This window comes from Microcebus murinus, chromosome 3 (genome assembly GCF_040939455.1).
Source record: "Microcebus murinus isolate Inina chromosome 3, M.murinus_Inina_mat1.0, whole genome shotgun sequence".
NCBI lineage: Eukaryota > Metazoa > Chordata > Mammalia > Primates > Cheirogaleidae > Microcebus > Microcebus murinus.
In genome coordinates, this window is record NC_134106.1 from 814,002 (window position 1) to 830,368 (window position 16,367).

A 16,367-nucleotide genomic window follows, 5' to 3' on the forward strand; every position below is an offset into this window, starting at 1 on the left:
GGCGGTGCCAGGCTGAGGCTCCCCTGCAGCCCTGAGTGAACCCCGTGTGGGGCCCGTTGGGTGCCCTGAGAAAGGGGAGCTGGTCCTCTGAAGGCCTTGGGCGGGCCCTGGAGTGGACCCCACACATCCCTTTGGGGCTGTGGCCCTGGCCCACTGGGAGCCCATACCCAGAGCTCACCTCCTCCTACACGCGTGCGGAGACTCCTGGGAACCCGTGTGCACACTGCAGACACCGGACTCACCTGTGTTCTCTCTCATGTCCCTCCTGCCTACAGCTGGGCTGTGGCGCCTGTCCACTGGGCTGCATCCACCAGCAGGGGGTGCTGCAGCCACACGGTACCACCTGCCCCTCACGGCCGCCGGCTGGGAACCTCCCTCCCGAACAGGAGGACATCATCGCCCTTCACGGCTGAACCCACGTGTCTCACAGATCCTCCCTGCAGGACTCTCTGAGAATCGATTTCACCAGGAAATATTTGCAGGAATAGGTTTCAGAAGCCATTTTTCCTAAAGGTCTGAAGAGAAAAAGAAATACTGGAATGTTCTAAGTACTTTTTGACCTCTCCCTCTTGCCCGTTCCTGCCCCCACACAGCCGCCTCCATGAAGCGCCCTTCACATGCTGAGCAGGGTGAGGGTCCCTGGCGCCCAGGGCCACTGAGGAGCTGGTGCCAGCGCTGAGTGCCAGGGGTTTCCCAGGCAAGGGTCCATGCACATGCACCTGTGTGCAGGTAAGGCGAGACCAGTGCAGGTGCATCCTATATGCAGGTAAGGGGAGACCAGTGCAGGTGCATCCTATATGCAGGTAAGGGGAGAGCAGTGCAGGTGGATCCTATATCCAGGTAAGGGGAGACCAGTGCAGATGGATCCTATATGCAGATAAGGGGAGACCAGTGTAGATGGATCCTATATGCAGGTAAGGGGAGACCAGTGTAGATGGATCCTATATGCAAGTAAGGGGAGACCAGTGTAGATGGATCCTATATGCAGGTAAGGGGAGACCAGTGCAGGTAGGATCCTATATGCAGGTAAGGGGAGACCAGTGCAGGTGGATCCTATATGCAGGTAAGGGGAGACCAGTGCAGGTGGATCCTATATGCAGGTAAGGGGAGACCAGTGCAGGTGGATCCTATATGCAGGTAAGGGGAGACCAGTGCAGGTGGATCCTATATGCAGGTAAGGGGAGACCAGTAAGGGGAGACCAGTGCAGGTGCACCCATGCACAGGTAGGGGGAGGCCAGAGGCCTTCCAATGCTGTGAATTTCCCTTACAAACTGCATGGTGTTAGCATGAGAATTCTTACTGTCTTCACAATTAGAAGTTGTGTGCCGCACGGGACCACTTGTTTAGAAGTCCTTGCTATGTACTGTGCTCAGGGTGTGGGAACGTATGAAATGTGTCTTTATACGTCAGGAAGCTCATGTGTTGACAGCTCACCAAGTGCCTGGCAGTGCTGGGCACAGTAGCCAAAATCAAACGGCAGGAACAAGGCACCTCGGGCACCTGCTCTGCTGAGCAGGAGAAGGCTCCGTGGGCTGGAGCTGGCGGGGCCAGGCCATGGACAGTGGACAGTGGGCCTCTGAGGGTCTCAGGAGCTGCAGGGATGCCGGTCTCTGTCCGGCCTGGCAAAGCAAGGCCACTGCTTATCTCTGCAGGGGCTGACATCACAAGAGGGTCCTGGTCGCACTAGGTAGAAGGAAGGGACAGAGGTCACAAAGCCGGGGGGCCCTCCAAGGCCCTCCAAGGCCTGCTGCCCAGGTAGACCAAACATTCAGTCTACCAGAATTGACCATCTGCATGGCCGGCCCTGTAAGAGACACAAGAAATCGCACTCTAGTGCAAAGACACGCGTGTGCATGACGGCTCCCGCTCCCCTGTGCCGTACAAGCTCTGGCCTGTCCACGTCTAAACGTCTTCTTCTGTAAAATGGGAAACGCTACCTCAAAGCAGGAGGAAAAGGTGAGATCAGCTGGTGCCGGCCCAGGGCCAGGCGCTCGGCTAGCCCTGTCCACGTGGGGGCTGTGGCCGCACCGTGGGCTGCTCTGACCGTGGTGTCAGGGACCCCTGACCCTGCTGTCTCCACAGCCAGGACCCGCCTCGGGGAACCTCGGCCAGGGAGGCCTCACGGTGGTCCCTTTGGTGCCACAGGGACTGCAGGACGGGCCTGGCCACGCTCCCTGCCCACGCGTGGCCGCGTGGGGCCCGGTCCTGACTGGGCTTCTGCGTGGGAGGCCAGGGTGATGGGCGCCGGCCGCGTCCAGAGTGCCCGGAGCCCGGTGGGCACACAAGACGGGGAGGCTGAGGGCGCCCACGCCTTCCACGTGGTCTGTGCCTCACGGACTGGGAGCCACGAATGCTCGAGATAAACAAGCTCAAAGTTGTTTTTACACTCTCGGGTGCCGCGAGGCTTCTCCTTGGCCGGCATCCAGTGCTCCCCGAGGTGCTGGGCGGAGCCTCCTGTTCCTGGGTGCGGATGGCCGCCCGGCCCGCCACGGCCAACCGGCAGCCTCCCGCGTGAGGCCTCTGGAAGGAGCAGAAGGTGTTTCGCACTTCTCGGCATCGCACCCCGGGGACCCACACACCCCTGTTCACAAGGCCATCAACACCTCCGGGACGAGGGTGGCCTCCAGCGTGTGCCCAGGTCCTGGGGGCCTACCCATGGCGTGGCCGGCGGCTGACGCCGTGGCTGCCCTGGCTGGGGGCGGTCCCTTCCTGACCACACCTGCTTCCCGTCACGCTCACCTGCCCGAACCTCGCCGCTCGTCCCACCTAGGAGAGGACAGACCTCATGGCTTCCTGCCTACGGGGACAACACCTGCTCCAGGCTCCACAGCCGTGGCCCAACTGCCCTGAAGCGGTGCAGGAGGACAGGAGGACCACGCGTGTGTCCGTGAGGTCTTCGGGTTGGGACCGACGGGGGCGGGGGTTGCCCTCTTGTCCAGGACGGCGGCTCCGCTGTGAGACAAGGCTCCCGCCGGCTGTGCTGGGGCCCCGGCTCCCGCCATCCTGACCCTCCCAGCAGAGTGGGGACCTGGCTGGCCCCGCCACCCGCCCCAGCAGCCACACAGCGTATGGCAGGTGTGCTCCTGGCTGGCACGTCCGGGAGGCTGACGTGCCAGCAGAGTGTCTGGAGCAGGAGGAGGCGCATGGTGCTGGCACAGTCCCTGCTTTCCCGGCATGAGGTCTGTGCCAGGCCTCACCAGCGCCGGTCTCGGGAATGAGGGAAATGGGGCGCAGCTGGACTTGGGGGGCAGCAGGCCCCGGGGAAGTACGGGCTTTGGAGTGGCCCGGCTCAGCGGCAATCTTGGGAGAGGCACGCAACTCTTTACCCCTCCAGGGCAACCCTTTGGAGTGGGGACCTCAGGACTGGTGGCAGCTTGGAAAGAAGGTTCAGTCCCCACTCGGCACAGAGAACCCATCACTGATTCACCTTCCAACCCCGTGGGCACCCCCGGCCCAGAGACCACGAAGCCATCGGGCTGGGAAGAGCAAGGCTGTGCTGGCGCAGAGAGGCAGAAGGTGCACATGGATGGTGCCCTGCAAAGAAGAAGGGAAAATGGCAAGTCCACAATGATGCTGGGAAGTATTATTGATGCACTGCCCTGCTCCACCCAGTTTCGGGAGTCTGATGACTTTATTTTGTCGTCTAAGGCAGGACAACATCACAGCCGAGCAGAGAGAGGTACCCAGCGCTCAGGAAGACGGGTCGGCAGGGCTGGGGCTGGCTCCTCAGATCCTGCAAACGCCGTAAACTTTCCAGGAAAGCTGTGGGCTGGTGTCAGGGTCAAAGCTCCAAGTCGACGACAGGGGAGAGTTTACCCACGGAAACTGCCAGATGCCTCAGGTCAGGGCCCTCCTCACCTGGAGAGCAGGTGCCGGCTGTGCAGACTTTGGGCAGGAAGTTTTTTTCCAGAGCGTGGCCCCTCCCTGCAAGGTGGGGGGACGGCCCCTCCTGAGGTTGCCGTGAGGGTCACGTGGAGCAAAGAGCACAGGTGACCAGGTTGACCGCACGGTCAATGGGCACTGACAAGTGTCCCCACCTCTCAAGCCCCACAGACTGTGGTCACTGGGAACCTTTGCAAACGGTGGCCGATCAGACAGAAACTTGAGCTGGGAAACCATTTCCTTAGAGGGTGGAGAACGAGGGAAAAAGAGGGTTTTTCCACAGACCTAACGAAATCGGTTCCGTCCAGTCTCTGGGATTCGTTTGGGGGCAGGCGGAGAACGGCATGTTTCTCGAGAGCTGACCGTCAGTGTGGCTGCCTCTCGACAGCGTGGTGGAGGCGGCAAGCTGACTCCCAGGGGCAGGGGACAGTCGCCCGGAGGGGACGGCCCAGCCCATGCGAGCCATCGGGTAGCGGCCGGGTCAGAGCCAGCGCCGGCGCCCACCGCGCATTCCCAGCTGTCTCGCAACGTGATCCGGGAGAGTGTGGGGCCGCCCAACCTCACAGGGACAGGAATGTTCCGGATTCCACCTGAGACCGGCAAGCCTGTCTTTGGGTCCCTCACGGCGGCCCCACCCAGACCTCCCGGCCGCCTCTCCGCCCGCACCAAACCCAGACAGCGCCCCTCCCCCTACGAGAGCCGGCCCGCAGCCCCACCCTGCGCCCGGCCCGGGTCTCCGTGTCCCCGCCCGGCTCCCGGCCAGCGCACGCACCCGGGACGCCGGCTCCTTCTCGCACCGGGCAGCAAACGCCACTCGAGATCTGGCTCAGGCACGGACCCGGGTCAGTGTGCGTTAAGGAAGATCACCGTTTGTGAGAAACTGTCCTGTTGGTCTGTTTCTCCTAGTGACCGTGCAAATTACAAGACAGCAAACTGGGCTGGGACTGAGACGACTTGTAGCCGGAAAACGAACGTTCCGGAAGAAGACCAGGGCGGAATGTCTGTCCGGTGCGGGTGCATCCCTGGGATGGGCCGGGGAGAGGCGGTTTGGGGACAGGCGTCCCAGGGCGCCGCGGCCAGGTGGTTCTCGCAGCCTCCTGGGCGACTTCAGGCCTGTTTCGCAGAACCGCTCGGGGTCCTCCACCTCAGCTCCTCAGTGCCACGTTGTTGGACTTTACGGGGACAGTCGCGTGGGGTGGTGGAGTCGGCGCTCCCAGGACGTCCCCGAGGCAACCGAGGACCCGAGTGCCCTTCAGTGGCCTCGGCCTGCGCCCCGCCTCTCCCCACTGTGCCCGGGCGCCGCGGCAACCTGCCGCCGCCTCCGCGGGGCCTCCTGGACGTGACCTAAGTCCCCAGGCTGGGGTGTGCTGGCACCCACGGGCGCGGCCACATGTTTTCTGACAATAACGGAAGGACCTGGAGCTCTCAGGGACACTCAAGGCCAGACAGGTAGCCACAGGCTCACCTGGCAGCAGGTGGGCAGCAGGAGTCCTCCAAAGCTCTCCGCACACCTGCCGACGTTGCCCCGGAGACCAAGGGCTCTGAGCGTGGCAAAGCTCTCCCGGTGGGTTCTGGCCACCTCCAAGGACAGCACCGTCAGGGAGGAGCCGGCCCTGACCACGCCCAGAGACCTGCCCAGAGACCACGCCCAGAGACCACGCCCAGAGACCACGCCCAGAGACCACGCCCAGAGACCTGCCCAGAGACCACGCCCAGAGACCTGCCGTGAGCCCAGAGACCACGCCCAGAGACCACGCCCAGAGACCACGCCCAGAGACCATGCCCAGAGACCTGCCCAGAGACCACGCCCAGAGACCACGCCCAGAGACCACGCCCAGAGACCTGCCCAGAGACTTGCGTGACCCCGCTCTCTTCTGCGGAGCGTGAATTGCCCACAATGAAGGGCAGAGAGCAGGCGGGGCGCACGGAGCAAGGCCGAGCCCGTGGAGATGCGGCCGCCCTGCCTGCCACCCCCTCCGGGATGGGCCGGGTGCTCACCCAGCCTCGCCCGAGTGCGGGAGCCGGGAGCCGCGCCTCCTCCTGAACATCCCGGCGTTCCCGCCCCCACTCCATCAGGCAAGCAAGGACACTCTTGCTTTATGAAATAAGAAACATACAAAACGTCGTAAGATTAAAACCGCAGCCCCGCGGAGACACGAGCTGTGGGTCTGAGCGTGGCCGGCTGTCTGCAGATTTCTCCAGACACACTCGGGTTTCATTCCCGTCTTTCCTTCCTGTGCGGCTGGTGGCGGACCAGCAGGGCCGGCTGTGACCGGGAGCTTATTTATAAATTCGATTAATTCGGTTCTTCTCACATCAGCTGACCTTGCCCGGTGCCCCACGCCCGGGTACCGGGTATGTGTGTGTGCATGCACATATATGCACACTGTAAGATACTGGGCTATAAGGACAACGGACACCTTCCAACTTCTGTTTACTGCTTTCTTGCTAACTGCAAGGCATTATGGGTACATCATGGGATGCAGAGGAAAAAGACAAAAAACACGGAGACTGGGGTCTCTCAGCTAGGACCGGAACAGGTTGGAGCCTATCAGGGGCAGGATGGAGTTAGAATCACTGTGGGGGCGGATGCATGGCCAGCGTGTAAACAGCTTGGGTATAAAAGGGTCACTAGCACACAAGGGGGGTCCCTGCCCGGAGAAGAGGCCACTGCGCCGGCACTCTGGGGGCTCGGACCCTAGCTCGAGCTAGACAGTAAGACTCCTTTTGATGATTACAGCCTCGGTGACTCTGTCTCTCTGTCCCGCGGCCCTGCGAATTCGAATATAACACACACCGCATAACGGTGGGCGCATCCTCACAGAGAGTGTAAACCCACTTCCGTGCGGACATCCGAGAACACGCAGAGGCACTGAACGGTCATGCAGTCAGTCGTCACGGTGACAGGCGTGTAGCAGGTGGTCACTGAGCTTGCCACTTTGAGGGAGGAGCGTCCGCGTTTCCCGGACACCTAGCATCGGCCACACGTGCAGTGGTCCAGCCTCTGCCCCGGCGGACGGGCGAGCCCTCCAGCTCCAGGACTCGGGGCTCCCGCTCGGGCTCAGAGCTCGCTGGTCCCGCCCGTGCAGACCCGCGTCCTGCAGAGGGCCAGAGCCGGGCGTGGCGGAGGGGCGGCCCACACCGCCCCGACGGTCACTTCGTGGCTGCATTTGCAGGGACGGTGGGAGAACGGAACAGCGGCTCAGGCGACTCAGACCTAAACAATGTCCCCGGGGGAGCAGCCGTCCTCCCGCCACTCGGCCCACGGCCGCCCCACACGTGTCCCTGCGGGGAAAGTACGCCGCCGTTCCGCGACTGGATGTTTGCGGCCTGTCGAGGACGGGGAACACACTGCACGTGCCTCGTGTGCTCAGTGAGCCAGCGCCCTGTGCTTCCCCTCTGCCCGGCAGACCCCGAGGGCGCCCTCCCCACCCCACCCTGCCTGTGAGGTCCCTGCAGTCTCTCAGGTTGGCTGCCCCTCCCAGAGCCGCGGGGGCACCCCCAGGTGAAGGCAGCGGGGACTGAGGGAGGCAGAGGAGAGAGCGGTCTGGCTCCACTCCCTCTCCTCCTCCACCACCCCCCCCCGTTCCCTTACGGGAATGAAGACGGAGATGCCCAGAGACCTGGCCCATCATTCCAGCTACAGCACCTGTCTCCCAGGTTAATTTAATCTCCAAACAGTCACGTAGGAGTCAGTTTCCCATCCGCTGGTTCTCCCACGTGTCTATCCATCCTCCGTCTTCCTTCGTGGCAATTATTGCCCCTCATGGAGTTGCTATATTCCTCCTCCTTCCACCCCCCGAGGAAATGAGACCACGTCAACTTCTGGCCCCACTGGACGGACACTGCGTGCTCACCTGTGATTCTCCCGTGTGCATGGTAAATAGGTCTCTTTCCATGTTAGCCTGTTTCACTGTGAGTCGGTCTTCAGTGAACCTCTGGGGGACAGGGGGGCTTCCCCCCCACCCCACACACACCCCACACACACCCCACACACACCCACATACACCCCACGCCCCCAACACCCCACACCCCACCACCCACCCACGCCCCCACACCCCACACCCCAACACCCCACACACACCCACACACACCCCACACCCCCAATACCCCACACACCCCCACACACCCCTAACATCCCCCACCCTCCCACACCCCCCACACCCCTCACACCCCCATACACCCCCACACATCCCACACCCCACCCCCCACATACCCACACACACCCACACACACCCCACCCCCAACACCCCACACACCCCTCACCCCCCACACCCCTCACACCCCCACACCCCCCACACCCCACACCCCACACACCCCACACCCCACCCCCAATACACCACATCCCCACACCCCCGTCACACCCCACACCCCACAAACACCCCACACCCCACACACCCCACATACCCCACCCCCACACACACTTGACACACCCCCAACACCCCCCACCCTCCCAACACCCCCCACCCCCCCACACTCCCCACACCCCACCCCACCCTCGAGGCCAGCCCGGCAAGTACACAGACCCCACACAGCCCTGCACTTAAAAATCACCCCCAGTCACCACAGGACCAAACAGGGAAGGAGAAATTATTAAATTTCTAGGAGATTCATGGGAAAGTATCTTGATATTCATTGGGGTTTTCTTAAACAGGGCACAAAGAGCCCGTAAAGGGAAAGGCTGATGAGTAGGATTTCATTAAAATTCAGATATTCTGTTCGACACGAGACACTATGAAGAGAATGAAAGGCACAAATTGAGAGAAGATATTTGTGATATACATACATCTGGAAAAGGACTCATGTCCAGAATGTATTTTTAAAAACTTAAAAAACTAAGAAGTATTTTTTAGTAAAAATACTAAAAAAAAATCAACAAAATGACAAAAACTTATTTTATGTGAGAAAAAGAGTTAGACAGCTGACAAAAGAAGACATTCAGATTCCTGATTGGTGTGTCTGAAGTATGTCTCAGCCTCATGAATGATCAGACCACAGTGAAATGTATTAGCGTGTTTCCCCGAAAATGAGACAGGGTCTTCTATTTATTTTTCCTCAAGAAGACACCCTAGGGCTGATTTTCAGGGGGTGTGTCATTTTCCCCTCAAAGCCTCAGCTTGCAGCACGCACAGGATGGCCGGGACCCGACAGGGGGAGCCGACCTTGTTGGTGGCGCTGCCCGCACCTTTCCGGTCACCTCTGGGATAGTAGCTGTCACGACGGGGCAGATGAGAAGGGCTGCTCGTCTTCTTTCCCGCTCCGCGACGACATGCACGGGTTGTGCAGATGCGCTGCGTAGCCACGCCCATCACTAGGGCTTATTTTCGGGGTAGGGCTTCTATTGTGCAAATGCTTAGAAATCCTGCCAGGGCTTATTGTATGCCTACGTCTTATTTTCGGGGAAACACGGTAGTACCGCTCGCGCCTAGAACGGCTGCATTTGGAAGCTGTGAGCACCGTGTGCAGGACATGACCTGGATCAGCTGGGACTGGGACCACCGCTGGCGGGAAGGGAAAGCCCTTCGGCAGCGTCTCGTAAAGCCGGACACTCACAGGCTGTTTCCCACGCAGCAAGTCCCCATCCACGCAGACCGGCTGACGTGCATTTACATGTATGTGCACCAAAAGACTTGCTCAGATCCACGTTATTCCTAATAGCCTAAACCAAACAATAAAAAGTCCATCAGTCCTGGAACAGTTAAGTAACCGTGGGATATTCGTCACGGCAGACTTTGCAACAGTGACAAAGAACAACCCACAGACACACAAAACCGCATGCGTGCATCACAGACACACTATTCAGTGCCAGAGAGAGAGCCCACACTGCCTGGCTTTATTTGGCAACGCTCGTCCCCGGGAGCAAACACCGAAGCAAGCTCACTTCGCAGGGGAAGTGGCAGGATGCCAGTGTCAACGGGAAAAACCCAGGTTCTGTAAAGCGACGTAAAGAGGTTTATTCTGAGCCCAATGTGAGTGCCCGGCCTGGAGCACGGGGCCTCACGTCCTGAGGAAGCGTGTGCCGTGGCGGGGTTGTTTGGTTCTAGTGGTCCCAGGAGACGGGGAGCCCGCGTGGGACCCCACGGCAACACATGGAGGGTGTACGTTGGTCTGGCCCAAAAATGTGGGGCATGGGGTGGGGGGGTTCACAGGTCATAGGTGGGTTGAAAGATGCTTTGATTTGTAATTGGTTGAAGAAAAGAAGCTTTGTCTAAAGGCTTGGGATGTTTTAAGTTCAGACAAAGAAGTCTGCTGATCAGAGAGAGGCCAGCCACCGGAAATGAGTAGCATCCTATTGTCACAAAAGACAATCTCCAAGAAGGGGGGGTGGGGCATGGGGAGGCGTCTGACCTCCCTTCTCGTGGCAGCAGCTCAGCTGCTTTAGGGTTTTCTGGGGTCCTCTTGGCTGGGGAGGGAGGGCATTTAGTCACCTGGGGGCTGAGACTATATTTTATTTATTTATTTGAGACAGAGTCTCACTTTGTTGCCCAGGCTAGAGTGCCGTGGCGTCAGCCTGGCTCACAGCAACCTCAAACTCCTGGGCTCAAGCGATCCTTCTGCCTCAGCCTCCCGAGTAGCTGGGACTACAGGCATGCGCCACCATGCCCGGCTAATTTTTTGTATATATATATTTTAGTTGGTCAATTAATTTCTATTTTTAATAGAGACAGGGGTCTCGCTCAGGCTGGTCTCGAACTCCTCACCTTGAGCAGTCCTCCCGCCTCGGCCTCCCAGAGTGCTAGGATGACAGGCGCGAGCCACCGCGCCCGGCGAGACTATATTTTAGTTCACACCGATGTTCTCTGTCTGGGCGGTGGTGGCTGCTTGCGGGTGAAATTAACACTGTCGCTGTTCCCTGGGCCGCCGCTTGGCTTTGTGCGTGTGTTCCGTGTGCGCTGTCAGGTTTGCTCCGGGCGGGGACCCGAAAAGTGTGTGTGGGAGGGAATGTGGTCAATGGAAAACTTGGGCTTGTAAAACAATAGACGTAGGAGTCTGCAGAGTCCGTAGGTTGTAAATGTAACCACAGGCAGCTGCAGGACCACAGGCAGCTGCAGCCGCCACCCCGGCATTCCTGTCCCCTGATAAGGGTGTGAACTGAAGTAAAATGCTAAGGCCCAACCCCCCACCGGCTGACTGAATGTACCCCCTGGTGGCCAAAGGAATATCCTAAAACTAAAACTGTCTGCCAGGAGGAGGGCGGTCAGACAGGCCTCATCATGCCCCCTCCCTTCTTGGGGACATCCTTTGCAACCCATTAACAGGCCTAAGGGTGTGCAAGACACACCTGCAGGTCCTCAATGTCTGGTGGCTTATCTCTGATAACAGCTCCTCATGTTGAAACTTTCCAAGCCTCTAGACAAAGCTTCATGTCTTTCACCAATGACAAGCCAAAGAGTCTTTAAACCCACTTATAACCTGTAAGTCCCCACTTCGAGATGGCCCACCTTTTTGGGCCAAACCAATGCATGCCTCTTCACGTATTGATTTATGACTTTACCTGTAACCCCTGTCTCCCGGAAATGTATAAAAACGAAACTGTGACCCAGCCACAGCGGCTCCGGGTCATGGTCCTCAAATTTGGCTCAGAATAAATCTTTTTAAAATTTTTGTACAGAGTTTGGCTTTTTCCATTGATAGAACAAAGCTGCCCCCTCCCCTGTCTTTGCAGGTGTTGCTCACTCCCCCCACAGGAACCCTCCACAAAACCCAAGGCTCCCCGCTCCCTCGGGGTGGGCGCCCTTTGGCCTCCTCCCATCTGCTCCCAGATGCTCAAAGCAGCATTTGCTGCACCCGAGGCTCATGGGTCTCCTGCCTGGCTCCTGACAGCAGTGCTGCCCTGCAACAGGAAGTCACCCACGGTCCCCTCTCGCTTTGGCGTTTGCAGCAACGGAAAGATTTTCCTCTTTTAGAGGGGAGAAACTTTTCTAGAAAAAGAAGCCTAGGAAGCGACTCTCCAAAGGAAGTTTAAAGTCAACGTGAAGAGAGAGTAAATATGAACCAGGCGTCCGCTGGTCAACGGGGACGGTCCCTTCTCCCCACGACCGACACGCCACGCTCTCTCCTCCCAGAGCTCCCGTCCTGCCGTTGCCAGGCATTTCCTCGAGGGACCCCACGTGACCCCTGGCGGGGCCGGTGCTGCCCCGCGGCCAGCCGGGGTTAACCCCAGAGCATCGTAAATTCCCATGCTCACACGCATGGCTGCTCCACCAGGCACTCGGCAGACCGTGAGGATTATGTTTTCTCAGGCCGGGCTCCCCCGTCGCCCCTCCCACCTTCCCTCTCTCTCCACCTCGCCCCCCCACAGTTCCCTGGTAACCGAATTCCCAGCTGGCGGGTCAGGGCATCTCCCCAATTCCTAAAGCAAACATCCTCAGCCGTCGCCTCCCCCAGCACGGCCCCGGGAACCAGCGGTCCAGCGGCACGGATCGCTCCATGAAAGCCAGACTTCCCGGAGTGCACCCCTGAGAACCGGGAGGCGCATGGCCCCGCCCCACTTCGCCGGCAAGGCCTGGTCTGGGGCCGCAGCTGGGCGTTTCCAGGCTCTTCTCAGCAGCCACATGTTTTCCTCCCGCTGGTGGAGCTGGGAGCCCCGCGAGGCCTTTCTAACAAATGCGACAGACAGGCCGGGCGCGGCGGCTCACGCCTGTAATCCTAGCACTCTGGGAGGCTGAGGCGGGCGGATTGCTCAAGGTCAGGAGTTCGAAACCAGCCTGAGCAAGAGCGAGACCCCCGTCTCTACTACAAATTAAAAGAAAGAAATTAATTGGCCAACTAAAATCTATAGAAAAAATTAGCCGGGCGTGGGGGCACATGCCTGTAGTCCCAGCTACTCGGGAGGCTGAGGCAGGAGGATTGCTTGAGCCCAGGAGTTGAGGTTGCTGTGAGCTAGGCTGACGCCACGGCACTCTAGCCCGGGCAACAGAGGGAGACTCTGTCTCAAAAAGAAAAAAGAAAACAAACCAACAACAAATGGGACAGACAGCCCGTTTCTTAGGGACTTTCTCCCACCCTAGCATGACGACTTTTCTGATCGGCTAGCAAGGAGCACGGGGAGCATCGTTGCAGCGTATGTTTTCCTGTTGCAAAGTTTCCTCTGCAGATCCGGCAGCTGGAACACAGCTGTGAGCAGTTGTGCGGTCTTCTGGCTGCACCCTGGAGGGAGAGCTCAGGACTTCCCGCCTCTGAGAAACCGAGCCCCAAGTCCCAGTCGCTGTGCAGAAGCATCCCGCTGTCTAGAGCACAGGTCCCCGGGGACGGAGGAGGGTCGCAAACCCGAGCTCCCTGGGTCCCCGGGGACGGAGGAGGGTCGCAAACCCGAGCTCCCTGGGTGCGGAAGGCCTTGCGGGCAGGGCAGACCCACCTCTGCGTCCCAGGTGGCCCCCTGGCACCTGCCAGCTGGCGGCTGGAGCGGGACTGGACCGAGCCACGTGTGGTCACCCACGGTTTCCTTCCGTGGAAGCCACCACTGTCACTGGTCCTTGTGTGTCTTTGTCCTGGGCCCCGGGGGAGCGGCAAGACCGGCTGCCAGGCTGCTCACTGTCCCCACGGCCCAGTCCCCCTCCCCCACAGCCGCCCCCACACTCCGTCCCACCCTTGCCGGGGACCAGCTTGCCCGAGTCCAGGCCTGTCCTGCGCCTCTCCCGGTCGCTGTGCTCGCAGTTCTGAGCTGCACCTCGAGTCTGAAGGTGCTGGGGGGGAGGACCCGTCCGTCCTCCCCAGCCCACCTGCCCACTCGCACCCCCGGCTCCACCGGCATTTAACGAACGCCTTTAGGACCCTTCCACGCGGCAGTCTTGGCCGAGGCTGGGGGCTTCGGAGATGACCGGCTGACTCAGGAGACCCAGCTGAGCGGAGGCCGCGGAGCAGGAAGGAAACGGAAAAACGATCGGAACACGGCAGAAGAAATGGAAGTATGAGTCTCTCATTCACACAGATAAACCAAATTCCTGCCGTTTATCCCAGTACGGTTTGCGGCTCACAAGCAAGGACTACAGAGCTGTTTCAGTAAGTCCTTATTTGCCAGTTTGAAGGTTCTATTGTCTCAAACCGTTCACACAGACAAACCCATTTAAGTCAATTCATTAAAAGCACAATGGAGGCCAGGCTCGGTGGCTCACACCTGTAATCCTAGCACTCTGGGAGGCCGAGGCGGGTGGATCACTCAAGGTCAGGCGTTTGAGACCAGCCTGAGCAAGAGCGAGACCCCTATCTCTACTAAAAATAGAAAGAAAATTAATTGGCCAACTAAAATATATACAAAAAATTAGCCGGGCGAGGTGGTGCTTGCCTGTAGTCCCAGCTACCCAGGTGGCTGAGACAGGAGGATCGCTTGAGCCCAGGAGTTTGAGGTTTCTGTGAGCTAGGCTAACACCACGGCACTCTAGCCCCAGCAACAGAGTGAGACTCTGTCTCAAAAAAACACAAAAAAAACAAACAAAAAACACAGTGGACTCAAGTGAACAGGAACTGAATTTCTGCTCCACGACCGTCTTAAATGTACCTTGTTCTACTGTGAAGTGTGGTTACATCCTGCACATAGAGCCCAACAGCATCTTTACCTGCGTCCCACCTGGTTCCCAGGGGGACCTGCGGCCTCCCGTCCGTACACACCTGTGGGCAACAGGATCCACACTGGGTGCAGAACTTCTGTGTGGGTCAGCTCGGGGAAAATGCTAAAATCCAAAGGAAAAGCACCTTGTCCTAGATCAGAAGGAGCCTCCTTCACCTGCCCCTGCCCCCTGAGCTGTGCGAAGGTTCCGGGAGGGAGCCCTCAGTGCACGGCGGGGCAGTCGGGGTTGAAATGGCGACAGCCGCTGCATCATGAGCCCACGCTCAGCCCCAGGTCCTGGCCGAGTCCCACCTTCCCCTGCAGGATGGCCTCACAGCCCACGTTTGGTGAGCACCTGGCTCCCGGGAACTAGAGGTGCAGTGTCCTGTGGGGCTGGCGTCTACCTCCTAACGGATCCCGGGTCTGCTCAAGGTGAGATTTGAGAAACACTGATTTCCTGGAGAGGCAGTAGGGTCCCGAGCTCAGGCGGCCCCATCAGCCCCAGGGCGGAGAGTGGAAAACACTGGCACACCTGGCCTCACGAGGACCAGCCTCCCCCTGTCCTCCAGCCAGCAGGTGTGAGCAGGTGCCACCTGCCAGGCTCCGCCTGGCCTCGGAGGGCCCCAACCCTGCCGGCCCCTGATCTTGGACGTGTGGCTTCCCAAAGCCGGAGGAAATGCATTCCCGTGGTTCATGCCGCCCAGTCCGTGGTGTTCTGGACAGCAGCTCTAGCTGACTACTGTGCACATCGGTTTAAATATTAACACCAAAGGCTGCAAGGACAGGTGACGCCCACTGTGACAGGAGCCTGGGGCGTGGAGAGGAGAGTGGGCAGGTCACCTGCAGCCCCACCTGGAGGTCCCTGCCTAGCAGCCCCAGGCAGGTGGCCAAGCCCTTCCTCACCAGAGAGAACCTCGCCCATTCTATGTACGCCTATGTCCCCAGTCCGGGGGACGGTCCTGGCATCGTCCCTGCTGGCAGTCGGTGCTGTGAAGCTGGTGACCCCTCCCGTCTCCGTGCCCTTCATGAGGCTCCAGAGAAAACCAGGACTCGAGGCCCAGGAGGAGAAAACCGCAGCAAACCAAGGCACCCGTGCCGGGACCGACGTCCAGCATTGCTCAGGCACGTGGCTGGATGTCTCCCGGGGGAGAGGGGTGTAGATCTGCCAGCTGCCCCTCCACGGGGAGCCCCAGCTCCCCTCCCACCTGCTTCCTACGCCTGCAGACAGAAACCCGACCCAGGGACGCAGAAGGAATTCCAGAGGACTCTCCAGGGGGTGCCTGGCGGAGCAGCCAGAAGGTGTCGGCCCCACAGCAGGTGCCCAGGGGCCCCACTCAGGCGCCCCATGGGGACCCTGTCAGCCCATCAGCCCGACGTCAGCAGCATGGCTCAGAAGAGCCCCCGGGAGGGGCCCCCACCACGGCCATCCGAGACCAGGCGGCAGCCCCGGCTCAGGGGGGAGCATTGGGAAGACCCACGTTCCAGGAAGGCCGTGACATGCCGAGTCCATCCCCGGGAGTGGCCCCTACAGGACAGGGCGGGACTCCTGGCCACACGCTATCAAGGTGAACCAACCCCTAAACTGTGGATGCGATCATTGGACCAGGCGCGTAAGCCCGGGTGGACCCGGGAACAAAAGGCCTCAGGGTAGTGACGCCAGCCTCTGTCCGGGGGGACCCAACTGAGCCCCTCTGGGGGGCTGAGCGCCAGGCGAGGATACCTGAATTTCGAGCAGTAACTGAATCTCTGCTCCAGGACACTCTTGAATTTACCTTGTTCTACTGTGAAGTGTGGTTAGATCCTGTACATACAGCCCGACAGCATCTTTACCTGAGTCCCACCTGGTTCCCACAGGGACCGGCGGCCTCCCGTCCGTCCGTACACACCCATGGGAGACAGGATCCGCGCTGGGTGCAGAACGACATGTGGCTCAACTCT